The sequence below is a fragment of the Hemiscyllium ocellatum genome, chromosome 33 (genome assembly GCF_020745735.1).
Source record: "Hemiscyllium ocellatum isolate sHemOce1 chromosome 33, sHemOce1.pat.X.cur, whole genome shotgun sequence".
NCBI lineage: Eukaryota > Metazoa > Chordata > Chondrichthyes > Orectolobiformes > Hemiscylliidae > Hemiscyllium > Hemiscyllium ocellatum.
This window is the reverse complement of record NC_083433.1, coordinates 22214511-22237405: the sequence shown is the minus strand read 5'-3', so window position 1 is coordinate 22237405 and position 22895 is coordinate 22214511. Positions and strand designations below refer to the sequence as shown.

General features: G+C 45.7%; 1 protein-coding gene across 1 annotated transcript in view; it reads left to right on the top strand.

The window, feature by feature from the left end:
* Positions 1-8933: 8933 nt before the first annotated feature.
* The window catches only part of LOC132831248 (thyrotroph embryonic factor-like), a 31536-nt gene continuing 17574 nt past the window's right edge, over positions 8934-22895 (top strand). Inside the window, exon 1 of the mRNA XM_060849261.1 lies at positions 8934-8992. The gene's annotated coding sequence lies outside the window, so the exon portion shown is untranslated. The remainder of the gene's footprint in view (positions 8993-22895) is intronic.

The window sequence follows — 22895 nt, the reverse complement described above, 5'->3', positions numbered from 1 at the left end:
CACATGACTCCAGTTCTATCTGACTGATTGGGCGTTAGCATTAACATCACTCTTATTTCCAGGTTGCACGTACCTGGTGACTGCCTCAACAACTGGGATGAAGCCAAGTTGGCCATTAACAAGTTCAGGCAGTGGGCGGTGGAGGGGGGGGGTCATAGCTGCCAACAGTCTGCTGTCTTCTGTAGATATGTTCCTGCCTGGGAGTCCTTTGAGAGGGAGACAACAGTGTCCTTCAATTCTTTCAATGGCTTTAGAGAGAGAAGGGCATTGTGGGAGATGTAGTGCTTTATCTCCCCCCTCCAACTCCATTTTGATTTAGTCCCTTCCCTCTCTCCCTGCCTTTCCCTCACCTTTGATGACCCGAATAGCCTTTCCTCATAAATTCATCAATTGGGAAATACAGGTAATGTACTGGTGGTGGTTATTAGATGGGGGGAAAAATGGATGATTTGGTGACGGGAAGAAAATGTTGTGTGTAACTTATGGATATGAAAAGAATTGGAATGAGTAATGTCATTTTTCATTTTCCAAGTCTAAGGTTATGGTTTACTGAGCAGCATGATTCCTGCACTCCTATACTCTTCAGAGATTCGAATGAAAGGTAAAGTCACCATAGTCTTACCAGATCGTGAGGCTGCTCTATCATTAGAAAGCGATGACTGGTGGTGGTTTAAGTAGAGGGTCACCATGCCTCAGGTGAGGGGAGAGGTTGAGAAGGAGGGTGAAATCTTCATGGTAACCTCAGCCAGTGCAAGAATTGAACCCACGCTGTTAGTATCACTGCCTGGCAAACCAGCCAAGTTTCACCTAGCCTGCAGCAAGCATTGCAAAGCATCTAGAATAAGTGGTGCATTCAGAAGGTTCTTCAAATCCAGCAGCATGAAAGATGATCCAATTGCAGCACCCTGTGTCAAACTATCTTGTTTCCTGCATTGAGCCACTAATTACTTGAAGCCATCTCCAATAGATGCAACATATCAATTGCTCAAAGATTGTGCGAAAATATCAATTGCGTCCCAGATAGCAATCTCTTGAAACAGCTTCTTCACTCGGAACTCAGTCATGGCAAAAGACTTTCAGGAGGATGATGGAAACACTGTTGGGATGTCCTCAAAGCTTCCCTGCAAAGGTCAAACATCTCCCCCATCCCCTCACAAAAATGACTTGTGACTGCCACAAATGGAGAGGGATTATTCAGGAAGGCAGTGAACACATCGAGTGACTTCATCAGGAATGTGCAGAGGTGTCAGGGGGATTGCCCGAAGCTGCATAAATCCATCTACCTGATCTTTCAAACAACATCCTGTCCCACGTGAGGTGGTGTCTGTAGATAATGCATTAGACTCTTCATACATTGAACTGGGAGAGAAGCAAGTCTTCCTCAATCCCAAAAGAGTTCCCAGCAAGAAGAAACGTCAATTGTTTGATCCCAATCTGACAGGAAATAATCCTCCCAGATTCCTGCTCCTGGTTGTAGGTCACTGATCAATAAATTGACTTTATAAAGAACTTTTAGAAGAGGGAAGTCTGCTAAGGTTCTTCTTAGAGCCAGACAAGAGAAAGAGATGATGATGGGTGACCAAATGCATCATCAAAGGAATGGAATACAGAGATATAGAAGGCGAGAGTATCTATTCGAGTCAGCTCAGAGAATCCCTGATGGACTCTACCTGTAGCCTCTCTTGGCTCATCCCAGTGATCATACTCTGTGGTAGTCTGGAATATAAAACTCTTGCAGACAGCATAGTTTAAATTGATACCATTGGTAAATAAAGGTATTAATGTTACACTATAAACATAACTAAAGTCTGGCTTGTAGCTATCTAAGTTTCTAAAACCATTTGTAGAGTAGCGGCGCCAGCTCTTACCCCCAAGACCTCACTCAGGCGACTCTCCTTATTGCTGTAAACAAGCTGTCTTTATACAGAATGTTGTTATATAAAATTACAAAAACACCATCTGTCCTTAATCAGATAAGCAGCAATAAAACGGCAAAAGTTTGCAGAAGCAGAGAAACTCATTGACATGTCTAAAGCTATATGCACCATCAGAGTGGGCAACCTTGATGCAGCCTAGCCCCAAATGGCTGATTGCTTTGGCAAGATAACCTTCCCTTTCAACATCATAACAAGGGACTAGTCTAAACTATGTGGGAATGGTCATGAGGTTACCTCGGCTCAGCTAACATGACCAGTATCATTGTCCTACAAAATGGCTTTTTCTTTTAAAACCATCTTCGATTCCCAGAAGGCAAATTAAATTCATAACATCTCTGAGTCTCGAGCTCCAGGAAATAACATACAAACAGTCAATCCGTGACAAGCCACTGTTCACTCAAATCAGACCATAGAGTTAATCTCGCCACCAACTTCTGTGCTCTCTCTCTCCCTCTCTCTGTGTCCCTTGAACCCTTCAGTCAGTGAATGTAGTTTACAGAAGAATGTTTTTTCTCTCTCTCTCACACACATGAACATCTTTCAACTTCCTTACTATGTCAGTTTCAGCCTTTGTGTTTTCCTAGCCTGTATTGGTAATGGTAATGAAGGAGCTGAGCTTCATTAATTCAAATCTGCTCAGTGTGGTATACATGAAAATTTATCAGGATTGTTCTATTACATGCATATTAAATTACAAGTTCTTTTCCGATTGAGTATGAGTTTCGTGAAGAGTCTTCAATATTACCAGAATTTTCAGTTATCTGACATCCCACTGTGTAATCTGCCAACACCACACCACAACCACCCCCACCCCCCTGTCAGTGTGAGAAGGAAGTACTACCACAAGTACACAAATGTTATCACCTTATTTACACCAATCCGTTGACACTAAGAACAGATGTTTCCAATTTTTCTGTACAATTGCCCCGCCCCACCTCCCTTCACCATGGTCAAGCCCTTTCCCGCATCTCCTGTAGTAAATGTGTCACATGTAAGGCTACAAGCTTTCTCAGCATTAACAGGGTAAAAGGGATGTAGACATTCTTCCTCATCTTTATATTAAACAAGTGACCTTTATTTTTTAAGCAGTGGCTCCTTGTCCTGGATTTCCAACTTGGCATCTACTCTGTCAAGCATCCTCAGAATCTTCTATGCTTCAATAAGATGACCTCTCATTCTTCTGAAAGTCCAGTCAGCCCATTTAAGCCTTTGTGGCTGATCTTCAACCTCAAATCCACTATCTTGCCCCCCTCCCCCTTTCACCCAGGAATCAATGCAGTGACCCTTCTCTGAACTGCATCAAAGCACTTCTTAAATAAGGAGCCCACAACTGTATGTAGTGTTCTAGATGTGGCCTCATTAACACCTTATACAGAATCAGCAAGTCTCCCCTGTTATATGCTGAAATCTCTTTGCTTTTTGATCAGTTTCTGCTGTCTGAATTCCAAGTGGAAAATGGATTAACATTTGAGCCCATCTTAACAGCAAGGTATGGATTGATTAAACTATACCGAGGTCCGAAATATGAATAATGAAATATTGGAGACGCCAGCTGTCAGCATCGAATGAAAATACAAGCCTCTGAATTCAGAACTAAAAGCTATATGAAGTACCTTGATTGTTCCACTAGACAGTGCCTTGACTCGCTTAGGCAGCTTTTACGTTAATGCCAGGCAATGCTGTTACTCCTCCCTCCTATATTCCCTAACTCTTGCTCGGTACTTTGTACTGGTCACCCATCAAACCCAAGCCAATGTTGGCAGGTTGTTATGCTTACTGCCCATAGTGACTGTCACATTCAACTTTTAATCTCGCTAAGGTCCCAGGTTCAATTCTAGCCTCGGGTGACTGTCTGTGTGGAGTTTGCACATTCTCCCCGTGTCTGTGTGGGTTTCCTTCGGGTGTTCCGGTTTCCTCCTACAGTCCAAAGATGTGCAAGTCAGGTGAATTGGCCACGCTAAATTGCCCGCAGTATTAGGTGCATTAGTCAGAGGGGAAATGGGTCTGTGTGGGTTACTCTTCAGAGGGTCAGTGTGGACTGGTTGGGCCATAAGGCCTGTTTCCACACTGTAAGGAATCTAATCTATTGCCCTACTCCCATCCAGACTTTCCAAGCTACTTCCTCAGTCCTACACCCAAGCTGCTGTTACCTTCCTGATACTTTTAAGAGAGTTTCTTAGGGCAGCAAGTTATGGAACTGACCAGACAACAGACAGAATCAGACTTGACAATGTGTAATGTGATAGGAATAATAACTGTCAAATAATAAAAACCTGTCCTGGTGCAAACACCATCCGACATCATGTCTGTGGTTACCATTGTGGAGCTGTGGATAATCAGGCTCAAGATGGGGAAGCTCAGAGAGTTGGCGTAACTCCCAGATAAAGGAAGGATAAATACATCCCTGTGATATAATCACCTTGTTATATCCTGTTTGTAGACACTGGTTTAACTGAACAAACCCATTGTACAAGGTTTCAGTCATCCTGGATTATTATCGAACTGATAACAGTAACTACTTCTGCTTAAACTAAAACGTCAAGCAATCAGCAAGCTTCAAGTGGCTGATTCTCAGCCTGGTATGGTGGTCTCCCACCCTGCTATGGCAGTCTCTCAGTGGCCCAGCGTGGCAGTCTCTCAGCCAGGGGTGACATTCTCTTTACCTGGGATGGCGTCTCTCGGCCTAGTGTTGTTGTGAAATCTCAGTGGCTCAGCATGGCGGTCTTGCAGCCTGGCATTGTGATCTCTCGATGGCTTGGAGTGGCAGTCTCTCAGCCAGGGGTGACAGTCACTCGCCCGTGATGGCAGTCTCTTGGCCTGAGATGGCGGTTTCTCGGCCTGCGATGGCGGTTTCTCAGCCTGGGGTGGCCATCTCGCAGCTTGGATTGGTGGTTTCTCAGCCTGGGATGGCGGTCTCTCGGCCTGGTGTGGCGAACTCTCAGTGGCCCAGCTTGGTGGTCTCTCATTGGCCTAGCCTGGCAGTCACTCGGCCTGGGATGGTGGTCTCCCAGCCTGGGATGGCGATCTCTCCGCCTGGCATGATGATCCCTCAGTGGCTTGGCATTGTGGTCTCTTGGTCAGGGGTGATGGTCTCTCGGCCTGGTATGGTGATCTCTCAGTGGCTTGGTGTAGTGGACTCTTGGCCAGAGGTCTCAACCTGGAAAGGTCTCGACATGCACATCCAATCTCGAGGCGATTCCTCAAAATGCAGTCCCACCATGACTAAGCCTTAAGAAAGACTGTAATGTTTAAATTTTTAGCTTTATCTCTTTATTTTCTACTTAAAGCTAAGAAGGTCTGCAATGTATAACTTCTAAACTTGTTTTGCATTGTACTATAATTACTGCAATGTTTAACTTTTATATCTTTGTCTTTAAGATTGTACCTAGGTACAATAGACAATAGGTGCAGGAGTAGGCCATTCTGTCCTTCAAGCCTGCACTACCATTCAATATGATCATGGTTGATCATCCTTAATCAGAATCCTGTTCCTGCCTTATCTCCATAACCCTTGATTCCACTATCTTTGAGAGCTCTATCCAACTCTTTCTTAAATTAATCCAGAGACTGGGCCTCCTCTGCCCTCTGGGGCAGAGCATTCCACACAGCCACCACTCTCTGGATGAAGAAGTTTCTCCTCATCTCTGTCCTAAATGATCTACCCCGTATTTTTAAGCTGTGTCCTCTGGTTCGGCACTCACCCATCAGCGGAAACATGTTTCCTGCCACCAGAGTGTCCAATCCTTTCATAATCTTATATGTCTCAATCAGATCCCCTCTCAGTCTTCTAAATTCAAGGGTATACAAACCCAGGTGCTTCAATCTTTCAGCGTAAGATAGTCCCGCCATTCCAGGAATTGACCTCGTGAACTTACACTGCACTTCCTCAATAGCCAGAATGTCTTTCCTCAAATTTGGAGACCAGAACTGCACATAGTACTCCAGGTGTGGTCTCACCAGGGCCCTGTACTGCTACAGAAGAACCTCTTTGCTTCTATATTCAATCCCTCTTGTTATGAAGGCCAGCATGCTATTAGCCTTCTTCACTATCTGCTGTACCTGCATGCTTACCTTCATTGACTGGTGTACAGATCTCTCTGTACTGCCCCTTTACATAATTCTGGATCAGTGGTGCTGGAAGAGCACAGCAGTTCAGGCAGCATCCAAGAAGTAGCGAAATCAACGTTTCGGGCAAAAGCCCTTCATCGGGAATAAAGGCAGTGAGCCTGAAGCGTGGAGAGATAAGCTAGAGGAGGGTGGGGGTGGGGAGAAAGTAGCATAGAGTACAATGGGTGAGTTGGGGAGGGGATGAAGGTGATAGGTCAGGGAGGAGGGTAGAGTGGATAGGTGGAAAAGGAGATAGGCAGGTAGGACAAGTCCGGACAAGTCATGGGGACAGTGCTGAGCTGGACGTTTGGAACTAGGGTGAGGTGGGGGAAGGGGAAATGAGGAAGCTGTTGAAGTACACATTGATGCCCTGGAATTGAGGTGTTCCGAGGTGGAAAATGAGTCGTTCTTCCTCCAGGCGTCTGGTGGTAAGGGGGCGGTGGTGAAGGAGGCCCAGGACCTCCTTGTCCTTGGCAGAGTGGGAGGGGGAGTTGAAATGTTGGGCCACGGGGCGGTGTGGTTGATTAGTGAGGGTGTCCCGGAGACGTTCCCTAAAGCGCTCTGCTAGGAGGCATCCAGTCTCCCCAATGTAGAGGAGACCACAACGGGAGCAACGGATACAATAAATGATATTAGTGGATGTGTAGGTAAAACTTTGATGGATGTGGAAGGCTCCTTTAGAGCCTTGGATAGAGGTGAGGGAGGAGGTGTGGGCGCAGGTTTTATTGTTCCTACGCTGGCAGAGGAAAGTGCTAGGATGGGAGGGTGGGTTGTAGGGGGGCGTGGACCTGACCAGGTAGTCACGGAGGGAACAGTCTTCGCGGAAGGCGGAAAGGGGTGGGGAGGGAAATATATCCCTGGTGGTGGGGTCCGTTTGAAAGTGGCGGAAATGTCGGTGGATGATTTGGTTTATATGAAGGTTGGTAGGGTGGAAGGTGAGCACCAGGGGCGTTCTGTCCTTTTTACAGTTGGAGAGTTGGGGTCTGAGGGCGGAGGTGCGGGATGTGGACGAGATGCGTTGGAGGGCATTTTTAACCATGTGAGAAGGGAAATTGTGGTCTCTAAAGAAGGAGGCCATCTGGTGTATTCTGTGGTGGAACTGGTCCTCCTGGGAGCAGATACAGCGGAGGTGGAGGAATTGGGAATACGGGATGGCATTTTTGCAAGAGGTAGGGTGGGAAGAGGTGTAATCCAGGTAGCTGTGGGAGTCGGTGGGTTTGTAAAAATTGTCAGTGTCAAGTCAGTCGTCATTAATGGAGATGGAGAGGTCCAGGAAGGGGAGGGAGGTGTCAGAGATGGTCCAGGTAAATTTAAGGTAAGGGTGGAATGTGTTGGTGAAGTTGATGAATTGCTCAACCTCCTCGCGGGAGCACGAGGTGGCGCCAATGCAGTCATCAATGTAGCGGAGGAAGAGGTGGGGAGTGGTGCCGGTGTAATTACAGAAGATTGACTGTTCTACGTAGCCAAGAAAGAGGCAGGCATAGCTGGGGCCCATACGTGTGCCCATGGCCACCCCTTTGGTCTGGAGGAAGTGGGAGGATTCAAAGGATAAATTGTTGAGGGTGAGGACCAGTTCGGCCAAACAAATGAGTGTGTTGGTGGAAGGGTACTGTTGGGGACGTCTGGAGAGGAAAAAACTGAGGGCTTGGAGGCCCTGGTCATGGCAGATGGAGGTGTAGAGGGATTGGATATCCATGGTGAAGATGAGGCATTGGGGGCCGGGGAAACAGAAGTCTTGGAGGAGGTGGAGGGCGTGGGTGGTGTCTCGAATGTATGTAGGGAGTTCCTGGACTAGGGGTGATAGGACAGTGCCGAGGTAGGTAGAGATGAGTTCAGTGGGACAGGAGCATGCTGAGACAATGGGTCGGCCAGGGTGGTCAGGCTTGTGGATGTTGGGAAGGAGGTAGAACCGGGCAGTGTGAGGTTCCCGGACTATGAGGTTGGAAGCTGTGGGTGGGAGATCTCCTGAGGTGATGAAGTTCTGTGTGGTCTGGGAGATAATGGTTTGGTGATGGGGTTGGGGTCATGGTCGAGGGGGCAATAGGAATAAGTGTCCTCGAGTTGGCGTTTGGCTTCAGTGGTGTAATCCGCTGGCTTGATGGTGAGGTTGGGATTGGAGCAGAGGGATTGGAGGGCTGAGCGTTGTGAGGGTGAGAGGTTAGAGTGGGGGAGGGGGGTAGACAGGTTGAGGCGGTTAATGTCCCGGCGGCAGTTGGAAATGAAAAGGTCGAGGGCAGGTAACAGGCCAGCGCGGGGCGTCCAGGTGGATGCAATGTGTTGGAGGTGGGCGAAGGGATCCTCGGAAGGTGGGTGGGAATCCTGATTGTGAAAGTAAGCTCGGAGGCAGAGGCGGCGGAAGAATTGTTCGATGTCACGGCGTGTATTAAATTCATTGATGCGTGGATGGAGGGGGATGAAGGTGAGTCCTTTGCTGAGAACTGATCGTTCGTCCTCAGTGAGGGGGAGGTCTGGGGGATGGTGAAAACTCAGCAAGGCTGGGAGCTGGGATCTGGTGCATGTGGAGCTGGGAGTGGGGTCGGAGCCTGTAACTGGAGTGGGTGTGATGGTGGGGGCAATGGGGGTGGAGTCATGAGCAGGGGTAGTGTTCCCCTCGGGGTTCTGGGGGGTGGGGATAGTGACTGTGGGGGGGGCGTGTCAGCAGAATACAGGTGAGTGGCGCTGGTGGGGGCAGAAGTGGTGACCACGGCAGTAAGGGTGGCAGAAGTCACTGAGCATGTGGCATCAGCGATGATGTGAGGGGAGGAAGTGATGTCACATGTGATGCATGAGGAATTGTGGGGGGGAGTGGTTGTGGGAGTGGCCATGGGGGGGGCGGAAGTGACATCATCAATCAGCAAGGGGATGGCAGCTGCATGGCTAATGGCGTCTGGGTAGTTTCTGAGGCCAGGGGAATCTTCTGGAATGTTTGAGGAGCGCTGGTTATGGAGGTGGGTAGATAAAAGTTTGTTGTACTTATAGTTTTTGATGTTTGAGATGGAGTTGAAATACTGTTTGTTGAGAGTATGAATTCTCCTGAGGATGTAGTACTGAGTGGGTCCTTTGCAATTCTGAGAGAGTGTGGCCCTCAGCTGAAGCAGGGCTGACTGTAGAGAGGTTAGGTGCCAGCGCATTGGTGCAAGTGTGGAGAGGAGGATCTTGAAGGAGAACCGTTGCTGGTGTTTTTGAATCTGTAGTCTGTACTGTTTGTCCTGTTCGGGTCCGAACTCTGCTGGTTTAAAGGTGGTCCGGAGTCCGTGTGGGGTGAGTTGGTTAGGGAGGCAGGCCCTGAGGAAGCAAATGTGGCTGTGGTACCGAGTTTGTTTCACGACATGGTTGAAGAGCTTCAGGGCAGAGGAAATGACCTAGGAGTTGCAGTGGGAGAGGGACTCCCTGAGATTCTTGTAGAGAGAGGAGGAAAACTTCTTCAAGGCAGGCAACCTTGCAAGAGGATTCACAATAGGGTTAAAATCAACGAGGTAAAAACAATGACTGCAGATGCTGGAAATGATTCTGGATTAGTGGTGCTTGCCCCTTTACCTAAATTGATTCCATTTAGGTAGTAATCTGCCTTCCTGTTCTTACCACCAAAGTGGATAACCATACATTTATCCACATTAAACTGCATCTGCCATGCATCTGACCACTCACCTAACCTGTCCAGGTCACCCTGTAATCTCCTAACATCCTCCTCACATTTCACCCTGCCACCCAGCTTAGTATCATCAGCAAATTTGCTAATGTTATTAATAATACCATCTTCTATATCATTAATATATATTATAAAAAGCTGCGGTCTCAGCACTGATCCCTGCAGTACCCCACTGGTCACTGCCTGCCATTCCAAAATGGCGGAACTACCTTACACTGAAAGACTGGAGCGACTGGGCTTGAACCTAAGAGGAAGCCTCGTGTGGTGACATTCTAATCTTTTCACTATACTCCTGTACTTAGTACTTGAGTACACATGACAATAAAATCAAATCAAAACTAAGGTTTTAGGCAAATCTATGTTTGGTTTGTGCTGTGTGGTTAGTTAACTTGTAGCTACAAGAGGATGAATTTCCCCCAGGCTTCAGTCGAAATCCTGGAGGTTGAGCCGATTGTTGTGTAGCTGTTCCCCTGCAGGTGGCAGCACCTTCAAGACAAGACTGCTATCTATTGAGCATAGAAATCTAATATGTTTCAAACACACAGCCTCAATAGTCAAACAATTTGTTCATCACATAGAGTGATACTTTAACACATTCAGGGCTGAGGCAGCCCAATGTACCAATGTCCAAGTTTCAAAAGTTAAAAATCACACAGCACCAGATTTTAGTCATCAGGTTTATTTGGAAGTACAAGCTTTCGGAGCGTTGCTCCTTCGCATGAAGAAGCAGACTCTGAAAACTTGTACTTCCAAATCAACCTGTTGGACTATAACCTGGTGTTGTGTGATTTTTAACTTTGTCCACCCTAGTCCAAAACCAACTCACCAGGTTTCAAAAGGATTTCTCACTGGACAGTCAACCTGATGGGGGGTTGGTGGGTGAGGGCAAGGCTTTGAAGGTGTGAGCAGATGGAAGATTTGGTCTAATTTCTTAAACGTTTTTTTCACGGATGTCTGTTTAACTGGCAATTTGTTACTCATCCCCTTTGAGATTTCTCTCAATTGGATTCAGCAACTGAGCAATGGAGTGCTTTCCAGGACACGGTCCTCTTTGCCCGTCCCCAGTAGCCCCGGGAAGCTGGCGAGGAGCTGTTGTCTTCCTCTTGTGCCTGTGCAGTGCTAATTTGTTCCAGCACAGCACCTCACTGGGTCATTTCAGGGGCTAGTTTAGTGTCAACCATATTTTGCTCTGGGAGTGGAATCACGTGTCTAACTTTTTAATAAAACGTCTACTCGTTCCACATTTGGGAAATACTTACTGAATAATCCTGATTGCGCTTCTATCTATACTTAAAAAAATCTGTCAAGTCATTCACGCTCTCAAAGTGGCTTGTTTATGTTTGTTAGATCTTGATATGCAGGATGTCAGCAAGCAAATGGTTTACACTCAAACCTTGTGCCTATTTTGAATTAGCTCGTAGCTTAAAGAACTTATTATTCCCCCTTGCTTTCTCCAAGGCAGTGAACTAGAATTGATCAAAGCAGAGTTAGACTTGGTCATAACAATTAAAGAGTTGCAACCGAGTTAATCAGTACCCTTTCCACTTTTGTAATTGTTGGAAATCTGGCTCTCTTGCATTTGTCATGATTGGGGAATAGGTTGCAACAACATCACTCTCTTCAGCCAAGAACATAAAGCCCAGGGACATTTGCTATCCTGGGAAAGCCCATCCTTAACTGTTCTTCAGGGGATGGTGGTGAGGCATCTTCTTGAACTATTCCAATCCATGTGCACCCATAATGTGTGCCTTGGACGCGAACTGGGAAGCACACAATTTGCATCTAACCTCAGCCCTTGTTCTTCCAGGTGGTAGAAGTCACAGGTTTGGGAGGTGCTATCCAGAAATTAGTCAGGAAAGGAGGAGGGTGAGTTGTACAATGAAAGAAAAGGTGAGCCAACTGTCAGTACCAAGAGCATGAGTTCAAATCCATCATGACCGATGTGAAAATTGAGCACAATTTTAATAAAAACTGGAATTAAAAGCCAGCTTAATGACAGCTGTATAACCACTATGGATTGTTGTTTAAAGCCCAAATGGTTCGGTATTAGGGATGAATCCTATCATCATTACCTGGTCTGGCCTATGTGTGATGCCAGACCATGAAACAATATGGTTGACTCTAAATTGTCCTGAGTAATGAAGGATAGGCCATAAATACTGGCTAGAATGAATGAATGAATAGAAATATATTTGGATTAATTCGGGTGAGCCCAGAAGGCAGCCATTGTCTTCAAGTGACATTTTTAGGGTCCAATTTGAGATGCTTCATGTGAGAAATTTACAGTGGTCACTCGCCTAGACTGTCTCTTCATGGTTTACTCTACAGGATCATCACTGCAGGCCTTCCCAGTTGTGATGGGAAATGTCAGACGTACGTGACAGTAAAATGGGAATCTAGAGTTAAAAAGAATGGAGTTTGAATTATCCAGATTTGGATGAGAGAATGGACTATATAAAAATAACTACTTTTAATCAGTACAATCTCCTCCTGGGCATATGGAATAACCATTAAATTTGTAAATGATACCTGTTCTCCAACTTGTTTTGTTTACCTCAGAGCAGTGTTCCAGCATGTTCAAGTGTTATTTTCTATTCAAACTGACTTTCCTCAGTGGGTTTTTGTCACTTTTCTGTGAAGCAAAGATGGAGCTTTCCATCAGGAAATTCCATCACAACGAGCTCAGGAGGAGGCCATTCAGTCCATTGTGTCTGCACCAGCTCACCAAATGAGCATCGGGATCCAGTGCTGGTCACCTGCTTTGTACCCTATGTTATTTTAATTTAAATAATCAGCCAATGGCCTCTGGAAACACGGTATGCGGAACAAGGCCTCCTCAGCAGGGCATAGACAGTCCAATTCTGAGGTCCATCACAGCCCATTGGTTTTCCCAGCCTCATCTGCAAACACTCTAAAGGCCACATTGTAGTCAGTTGTTGCACTCAGATGATTTAACAACTCCGATAATGACATTGCGAATCCTTCTCCCGATTTATTAAAGCGTTCCCCAGCTTGTGAAACCCAGGGACTGTTGCAAAGCCCCTTGGGGGAAGAGGCTGCAGTTTGACTAGGCCCCCTACCTGTATTCTACTCCTACCAGTTCCACCCCCATGCGACTCAGTGCCAGAGAGTCCCTTCATTCAATCCCCACCAGAGTCAAAGACCCTGCTTTCAGTTCAGCCTGACAGCAGAGAGCCACTTCCATTGAACCCAGCCCAATATTGTGCATGAGGGACAGGGCAGACACAGAAAACATGGCCCCCACTCTTGTTGTTATCCTCACCAGCCCTCTGATCAGAGCACAGTGGACCCCACCTGAGAGTTTAGGCCAAGGATGTGCCTGGATGGAGGCTAAACAGCAATAAAATGTGCTTCATTTATAATTTTTTTTAATTCATTCATGGGATGAGGGGATCTCTGGCTGGACCAGCATTTATTGTCCATTCCTAATTGCCCAGAAGATAGTTAAGAGTCAACCACATTGCTGTGGGTCTGGATTCATATGTAGGCCCAGACTAGGTAAGGAAGGCAATTTCCAATCCTCAAGGGCATTAGTGAACCAGATGGGTTTTTTCCAACAATCAACAATAGTTATCATTAAACTTTTAATTCCAGATTTTTATTGAATATACATTCCACCATCTCCTGTAGATGGATTTGAATCTGGATCCCCACAGCAATACATGGATCACTGGATTAACAGTCAAACTGTGTGGTGCTGGAAAAGCACAACTGGTCTTCATTCCTGATGAAGAGCTTATGCTTGACTCTCCTGCTCCTTGGATTCTGCCTGACCGGCTGTGCTTTTACAGCACCACACGTTTTGACTCTGATCTCCAGCATCTGCAGTCCTCACTTTCTCTTTCTCTGGATTAATAATATCACTAGGCCTCTGATTTTCAATGAAGACCCAAAGCTGTTGGGACTGAATCAGAACCTTGAGCACTCGATTGAACAGCAGCCTCCACACCCTACTCACTTTCTGGATCCAAAATATCAAGAAACACTCTTTTGGATTTGTTGGTCACTATCTCATTATATTGACTGTGGTTGCGGTCTCTGATAATCCTGTTTGTACAACTGAAAAGGTATCAAATGACTTCTCAAAGCATTGAGATTAAAATAGGAGGGGTTTAGGATGATTTAATTTATTAGATTCCTGAGACACAGAAGCAGGTGTTCATCTTGGTAGAGACATGCTCGCTGCCTGCCTAATTGTCTTGCCGGAATTGAAATACTTCAGGGCTTTCAAGTTCATTTAAGCACTGGGTGTGATTTGATGTGAAGTTGCTGCACTGCGAACTGCTGGAAGTGTGCGCTGGCAAAACATCTGGGGAAACCGTGGTGGGAATGAGTAGGCTGTATACAAGAGGGATTGAAGACACATGGATTACAGCAACCAGAAAGGGACTGCAAAGGGAACCTGTCATACACAACGTTCAGGGGAACGTTGCTGAGCAGTTACTATTTTTTTGCAAATGTTGGGGCTCCCTCCGTTTCGTTGCACAGCTTTTTCACTCTCTCTTTCCAAAAGTCTCACTCTCACTGGGCGGCGACAGTATTGTTTAGGTTGTGAAGCCCGCCAGTGTGTTATTTGATTCCTGTGGGCGTGGTGGTGTTCTGTGTCAAAACGTTTCTCGTTCTAAACAGAAACGGAAATTGCTGGAAAAGCTCAGTAGGCCTGACGGCGCCTGCGGAGAGAAATCAGAGTTCACGTTTCGGGTCCAGTGACCCTCCGAGCTGGTCCTGTGTGGAACTCATTCACTCAATGTTGCTGTTCTCATGGGCCTGCCTTAGCACCCAGCCTGCCAACATCCCCATTTTGATATGTCTGACTTTGTGATCAATTACTTCCATGGCCTCACCTGTCCTCATCTCCCATTGCTTAGAGCCCCCTTTGACCTCTCCAATTCTAGCCTCTTGCACACCTCTGGTTGTCATTGCTTTGTTGCCAATGGCAAAAGCCTTTAGTTGTCAATGCGCAAAGTTGTGGCATTCCCTCATAAAGATCCTCAGTTTGTCTTCCAATTTAAAATCTTTCTTAACACCTAGCTCTGTGGTTCAGCTGTTTGGGCAAGATGTGGAGGAGCCGGTGTTGGACCGGGATGGACAAAATTAAAAATCACACAACAACAGGTTATATTCCAAGGGTTTATTTGGAAGCACAAGATTTCAGAGCTCTGCTCCTTCATCAGGTCACTGTGGTACTTTATGAAGGAGCATCATGAAGAAAGCTAGTGCTTCCAAATAAACCTTTGGACTAGAGCCTGTTATTGTGTGATTTTCACCTGTCCTAATATCTCCACTTGGAGTTCTCAAAGAAAGCTCTGTGAAGCACTGTGGGTTATTTTAATCACATGAACAGTGCTACATAAATGCAAGCGTCATTGTGCCAGAGACTTGAACATCCTATTAGCAGGCAATGAAGAATACTATTACTGGTGCAGTCACGGGATTCCACAAATCCAGTGGCAAGAAAAATGATTCCACAGCAGGTTCCTCTTCCAACCTTGCCCAGCATTGAGGTGCTCATCATCCAAAACCAACTCTGCTGGACAGTATAGTCTAGGTGGATTGGCCATCTAAATTGTCCATAATTCCAGGGATATGCAGGCTAGGTGGATTAGCCTTGGGAAATCCAGGATTATAGAGAAGGGAATGCCTTAGTTCTATTATCACTGAACCTGTTAATCCAGTGACCCAAGTAATGTTCTAGGGACCTGAGTTCAAATGCTGGCAAATGGTGGAGTTTGAATTCAATGAAGAAAATCTGGAATTAAGAGTCTAATGATGACCATGAATTGATTGTCAGGAAAAACCTATCTAGTTCACTAATGCTTGTTAGGGAAGGAAACTGATATCTTTACCTGGACTGGGCCTACATGTGACTCTGATTCCAGACCCACAGCAACATGGTTGACTCACACCTGACCTCTGGACAAATACAGATAGGTAATAGATGCTGGACTGGCCAGTGACACTTGCATCCTGTGAACTAAAACAGAAAACTGCTGGAATGCTTTTCAGGGGATCAGTGTGGACTGCTTCCACGCTGTAGGAATTCTATCATTCTTATATGGCTCATCATCTTCCTGAGACCAGTCTCTCAAAGCCACTCAAAATTGGCTGTAGTGGGTGGACAATAGGAACACTTGAAGGGTGCCCTGAAGGGATTAAACACACCCACTGTTTTATGGTGAAGAGGAAATGATGGTGTAGTGGTAATGTTACTGGACTAGTAATCAAGAAGCCCAGGTTAATTCCTGGGTTCAAATCCCAGCATGCAGCAAGTGGAATTTATATTCGTAAATGCAGAATTGTCAAATTAGACTCAGTGATGTGACCATGACAACTATCATCTGTTGTTGTAAAATTACATCATCTGCTTTTTCAGAAAGGAAATCTGCCGTCCTTGTCTGGTCTTGCCTATATGTGACTTCAGACCTTCAGCCATGTAGTTCGCTGTGATCTGCTAGACTAGGCCATTGAGTTTGCTCTCAGTGAGACCATGACTAATCTGTTAATCCTCAACTCAATTTTTCTGCCTTTCCCCCCATAACTTTAGTGATTAAAAATATGTCAATCTCAATCTCAGCCTTGAATACACATAGCGACCCATTCTCTGCAGCCTTCTGTGGTAAAGAATTCCATAGATTGGCCACTCTCTGAGAGAAAGCTTATGCCCGAAACGTCGAATTTCCTCTTTCTTGGATGCTGCCTGACCTGCTGCGCTTTTCCAGCAATACATTTTCAGCACTCTCTGAGAGAGTGTGGTGGCAGCACGGTGGCTCAGTGGTTAGCACTGCTACCTCACAGCACCAGGGTCCCAGGTTCTATTCCAGCCTCGGGCAAATGTCTGTGTGGAGTTTGCACATTCCCCCTGTGTCTGCATGGGTTTCCTCCGGGTGCTCCGGTTTCCTCCCACAGTCCAAAGATGTGCTGGCCAGGTGAATTGGCCATGTTAACTTGTCCATAGTGTTAGGTGCGTTAGTCAGAGGGGAAATGGGTCTGGGTGGATTACTCTTCAGAGGGTCGGCGTGGACTGGTTGGGCCGAAGGGCCTGTTTCCACACTGTAGGGGAATCTAATCTAATCAAAAAAGAAGAAATTCCTCCTCATCTCTGTCTTAAATGAGTGATCCTTTATTCTGGGATTATGTCCTCTGATCCTTAACTCTCTCACAGGGGAAACAGCATTTCTGTATCTACCCTATCACGTCTCCTAAGAATCTAGCATGTTTCATTAAAGTCACCTCTCACTCTTCTAAATGCCGATGAATACAAATGCAATTGACCAAACCTCTCCTTATAACCCAGTCCATACCTGGTATCGATCTAGTGAACCCTCTCTGGACCACCCCCAATGCCAGTGTATCTCTCCTTACATAAGGGATCTAAAGCTGTTCACCGTATTCTAGCTCTGGTCTGATTAGAGCCATGCACCGACTTAGTAAAACTGCTCTATTCCCTTTGAAATAAAGAACAATATTTCATTTGCTTTCCCGATTATGCTCTGAATTTGGATACTAACTTTTTGTAAACTGTGCATTAGGATCCACAAATCCCTCTTTTCTGTTGCAGTCTTTCTCCAATTAAACAATATTCTGCGCCTGTATTCTTGCTGCGTGACCTCACATTTCTACACCTGCCAAGTGCCAATATTCCATCTGCCCACTCATTAACCTGTCTATTTCGATCTCCAGAATCTTTGCATTATCCTCATTACTTGCCTTATCATCTATTTTTGTGTCATCCTCAAATGTGGCTATCGTACATTCACTTTCCTCCTTTTAGGTCAATAACATATCTTGTAAATAATTGTGATCCCTGTGACAAAACAGTAGTTATGGGTTGCCACACTGAAAATGTCCCTCTTATGCTAATTCTCTGTCTTCTATCAGTTAGCCAATCCTCCATCAATGTTAATATACTACCTCCTGCAAATGGACTGTGATCTTAAATAGCTGAATGTGTAATACTTCACCAAACACCTTTGGAACATCCAAATACATTACACACAGCAGAGAGCGGCGCGAGCTGGGCAGAAGTGAGGTTGGAGCGCAGAGCTGGTCGGGAAGGTAAGTGACTGATATTTGGGTGTGTTCTAGTTAGAGGGACGGACAGGCGGTTCTGTGGACATGGGTGAGACTCTCGGATGGTTTGTTGCCTCCCGGGTGCCAGGGTCGAGACGTCTTGGACCGTGTCTTCAGAATCCTTAAGGGGGAGGGTGTGCAGCCAGAAGTCGTGGTACACATTGGCACCAACGACATAGGTAGGAAGAGGGGTGGGGAGGTCATTCAGGAGCTCAGGGAGTTAGGCTGGAAGCTAAAAGCTAGGACAGATAGAGTCGTCATCTCTGGGTTGTTGACAGTGAGGCAAGGAATAGGGAGAGAGGGCAGTTGAACACGTGGCTGCAAGGATGGTGTAGGAGGGAGGGCTTCAGGTATTTGGACAATTGGACTGCATTCTGGGGAAGGTGGGACCTGTACAGACAGGACGGGTTGCACCTGAACCAGAAGGGCACCAATATCCTGGGGGGTAGGTTTGCTAGCACTCTTCGGGGGGGTTTAAACTAATTTGGCAGGGGGATGGGATCCGGACTTGTAGTCCAGCAAGTAGGCTAGCTGTTTGTCAGGATGTCCAAGAATGTAGGGAGGCTGTGGAGAAGGTAGCACTGACAGGGAATACTTGCGGACGCAGAGATGGGCTCAAGTGCGTTTCCTTCAACGCAAGGAGTATCAGAAATAAGGTGGGTGAACTTAAGGCGTGGATCGGTACCTGGGACTACAATGTTGTGGCCATCACGGAAACGGAAAAGATGAGGGACAGGAATGGTTGTTGGAGGTTCCTGGTTACAGATGTTTCAGTAAGATTAGGGAGGGTGGTAAAAAAGGAGGGGGGGTGGCATTGCTAATTAGAAATGGTATAACGGCTGCAGAAAGGAAGTTTGAGGGGGATCTGCCCTTGGAGGTAGTATGGGCTGAAGTCAGAAATAGAAAAGGTGCAGTCACCTTGTTGGGTGTTTACTATAGGCCCCCCAATAGCAGCAGAGATGTGGAGAAACAGATTGGGAAACAGATTTTGGAAAGGTGCAGAAGCCACAGGGTCGTAGTCATGGGCGACTTCAACTTCCCAAATATTGATTGGAAGCTCTTTAGATCAAGTAGATTGGATGGGGCGGTGTTTGTGCAGTGTGTCCAGGAAGCTTTTCTAACTCAGTATGTAGATTGTCCGACCAGAGGGGAGGCCATATTGGATTTGGTACTCGGTAACGAACCGGGACAAGTGATGGGCTTGATAGTGGGTGAGCATTTTGGTGATGGTGACCACAATTCTGTGACTTTCACCTTGGTTATGGAGAGAGATAGGTGCGCGCAACAGGGTAGGTTTTACAATTGGGGGAAGGGAAATTACGATGCTGTAAGACAGGATTTGAGGAGCATAAGTTGGGAGCATAGGCTGTCAGGGAAGGATGTGGTGGAAATGTGGAACTTTTTCAAGGAACAGATACGACGTGTCCTTGATATGTATGTACCTGTCAGGCAGGAAAGAAATGGTCATGTGAGGGAACCTTGGTTAATGAGGGAGGTTGAATGTCTAGTAAAGAGGAAGAAGGAGGCTTACATAAGGTTGAGGAAACGGGGTTCAGACAGAGCAGTGGAGGGATACAGGATAGCCAGAAGGGACCTGAAGAAAGGGATTAGGAGAGCTAAGAGAGGGCATGAAAAATCCTTGGCAGATAGGATCAAGGATAACCCCAAGGCATTTTATGCGTATGTTAGAAACATGAGAATGACTAGAACGAGGGTAGGTCCGATCAAGGACAGTAGTGGGAGACTGTGTATTGAGTCAGAAGAAATAGGAGAGGTCTTGAATGAGTACTTTTCTTCAGTATTTACGAAGGAGAGGGATCGTATTGTTGAAGAGGAGAGTGTGAAACGGACTGGTAAGTTAGAAGAGATACTTGTTAGGAAGGAAGATGTGTTGGACATTTTGAACAACTTGAGGATAGACAAGTCCCCCGGGCCTAACGGGATATATCCCAGGATTATGTGGGAAGCAAGAGAGGAAATTGCAGTACCGTTGGCAATGATCTTTTCGTCTTCACTGTCAACGGGGGTGGTACCAGGGGACTGGAGAGTGGCAAATGTTGTGCCCCTGTTCAAAAAAGGGAATAGGGATAACCCTGGGAATTACAGGCCAGTTAGTCTTACTTCTGTGGTAGGCAAAGTAATGGAAAGGGTACTGAGGGATAGGATTTATGAGTATCTGGAAAGATTGGGGACAGCCAGCATGGATTTGTGAAGGGTAGGTCTTGCCTTACAAGTTTTATTGAATTCTTTGAGGAGATAACCAAGCATGTGGATGAGGGTAGAGCAGTAGATGTAGTGTACATGGATTTTAGTAAGGCATTTGATAAGGTTCCCCATGGTAGGCTTATGCGGAAAGTCAGGAGGCATGGGATAGAGGGAAACTTGGCCAATTGGATTGAAAACTGGCTAACCGGTCGAAGTCAGAGAGTGGTGGTAGATGGTAAATATTCAGCCTGGAGCCCAGTTACAAGTGGAGTTCCGCAGGGATCAGTTCTGGGTCCTCTGCTGTTTGTAATTTTTATTAATGACTTGGATGAGGGAGTCGAAGGGTGAGTCAGTAAATTTGCAGACGATACGAAGATTGGTGGAGTTGTGGATAGTGAGGAGGGCTGTTGTCGGCTGCAAAGGGATTTAGATATGATGCAGAGCTGGGCTGAGGAGTGGCAGATGGAGTTCAATCCTTCCAAGTGTGAGGTTGTCCATTTTGGAAAGACAAATAAGAATGCGAAATACAGGGTTAACGGTAGGGTTCTTAGTCAGGTGGAGGAACAGAGGGATCTTGGGGTCTATGTACATAGATCTTTGAAAGTTGCCACTCAGGTGGATAGAGCTTGTAAGAAGGCCCATGGTGTATTAGCGTTCATTAGCAGAGGGATTGAATTGAAGAGTCGTGAAGTGATGTTGCAGTTGTACAGGACTTTGGTTAGGCCACATTTGGAGTACTGTGTGCAATTTTGGTCGCCTCACTTTAGGAAAGATGTGGAAGCTTTGGAGAGGGTGCAGAGAAGATTTACCAGGATGTTGCCTGGAATGGAGAATAGGTCGTACGAGGATAGGTTGAGAGTGCTAGGCCTTTTCTCGTTGGAACGGCGAAGGATAAGGGGTGACTTGATAGAGGTTTATAAGATGATCAGAGGAATAGATAGAGTAGACAGTCAGAAACATTTTCCCCGGGTAAAACAGAGTGTTACAAGGGGACATAAATTTAAGGTGAAGGGTGGAAGGTATAGGGGAGATGTCAGGGGTGGGTTCTTTACCCAGAGAGTGGTGGGGGCATGGAATGTGCTGCCCGTGGGAGTGGTAGAGTCAGAATCACTGGTGACCTTTAAGCGGCAATTGGATAGGTACATGGATGGGTGCTTAAGCTAGGACAAATGTTCGGCACAACATCGTGGGCAGAAGGGCCTGTTCTGTGCTGTATTGTTCTATGTTCTATGTTCTACACACTTCTTCCCCTTTATCTATTCTGCTTGATACCTCCTCAAAGAGGTAATAATTTTAATATTAATGATTATCATTAATAATGTTAATGACCAGTGTTAAGCTAACTGATCTCTTTTATCTCCCTCCCTTTTTAAATAAAGATGTCACATTAATGACTTTCCAATCCTTCAAGACTTCCTCAGAATCTAAAGATTCTTGGAAGATTACTAGCAGTGCATCCACTATCTTTGTTTCTTTCCACAGATGCTGCCAGAGCAGGTGAGTTTCTGCAGCATTTCCTGTTTTTGTTTCAGATTTCCAGTATCCACAGTTGAGGGGGCAGGGCCGCTTGGTGGTCAGCACTACTGCCTCACAGCACCACAGACTGGGTTCGATTCCAGCTTTGGGCAACTGTCTGTGTGGAGTTTACACATTCTCCCCGTGTCTGTGTGAGTTTTCTCTGGGTGCTCTGGTTTCCTCCCACAGTTCAAAGATGTGCAGGTTAGAGTGGGTTGGTCATGGGAAATGTGGTATTACAGAGAAAGAGTAGGGGGGTGTGGGTCTGGGTGGGCTTCTCTTCAGAGGGTCAGTGTGGACTCAATAGGCCGAATGGCCTGCTTCCACACTGTAGGAATTCTATACTACTTTATTTTATCTCAGTAGCTACTGCTTTTAATAACTTAGGATGTATGCCCTAAGATCCAGGCGACTTATAAGACTTGCCTTCACACATTTCCCTCACCCTTCTTCTCATGATATGATTGTAACTTTATTTATTTCCTCTCCTCCTTTTGTGTTTTCAATATTTAGTAATTTTAGAATGCTATTTGTGTCTTCTACTGTGAAGCTTGATGCAAATATTCAACTCCTCTGCTATTTCTTGGTTCCTAGTCATTATGTCCCCAGCCTTGTTCTCTAACTAAGTTCAATTTGGTTTTGGTCCTCCTTTTTATATATTTAAAGAGGCTCTTGCTACCTATCTTAATATTCCTTGTAAGTTTACACTCAAAGTATGTCTTCTGACTTGATTTTGGTAATTTCTTGTTGGTTTTTAAAACTTTCCCAATCCTCTGGCTTATTATTAATCTTTTCATTCACATATATTTTCTTTCAATTCAGTGCTGATTCACCGTGACTGGCTCCCCCTTTTCCCAGAATCCTTCCTCTTCATTAGGATGTGTCTTTGCTGTGAGTTGTGAACAATTTCCTTAAATGTTTGCCATTATTCCTCAATTGTCTTTGCTGCTAAACCCCTTTCCTGGTCCACTCGAGCCATCTCTGTTCCTTTGTATTTATCCCTATTTAAGTTTAGTACTGTTGTTTCTGATTCAAGTTTCTTAATCTCAAACCGAATGCTAAATTCTATCATGTTAAAAATCACACAACACCAGGTTATAATTCAACAGGTTTAATTGGAAGCACACTAGCTTTCGGAGCGACGCTCCTTCACCAGGTGGCTGTGTCATCAGAAGGAGCAGCGCTCCAAACTATAGTGCTTCCAAATAAACCTGTTGGACTATAACCTGATGATTTGTGTGATTTCTAACTTTGTACACCCCAGTCCAACATTGGCACCTCCAAATCACAAATTCTATCTTGTTATGGTCAGTGTTTCCGAGGTGATCTTTTAAAGTGACATTATTCATTAAACCTGCCTTATTGCACATCACAAGATCAAAAGTAGTCTG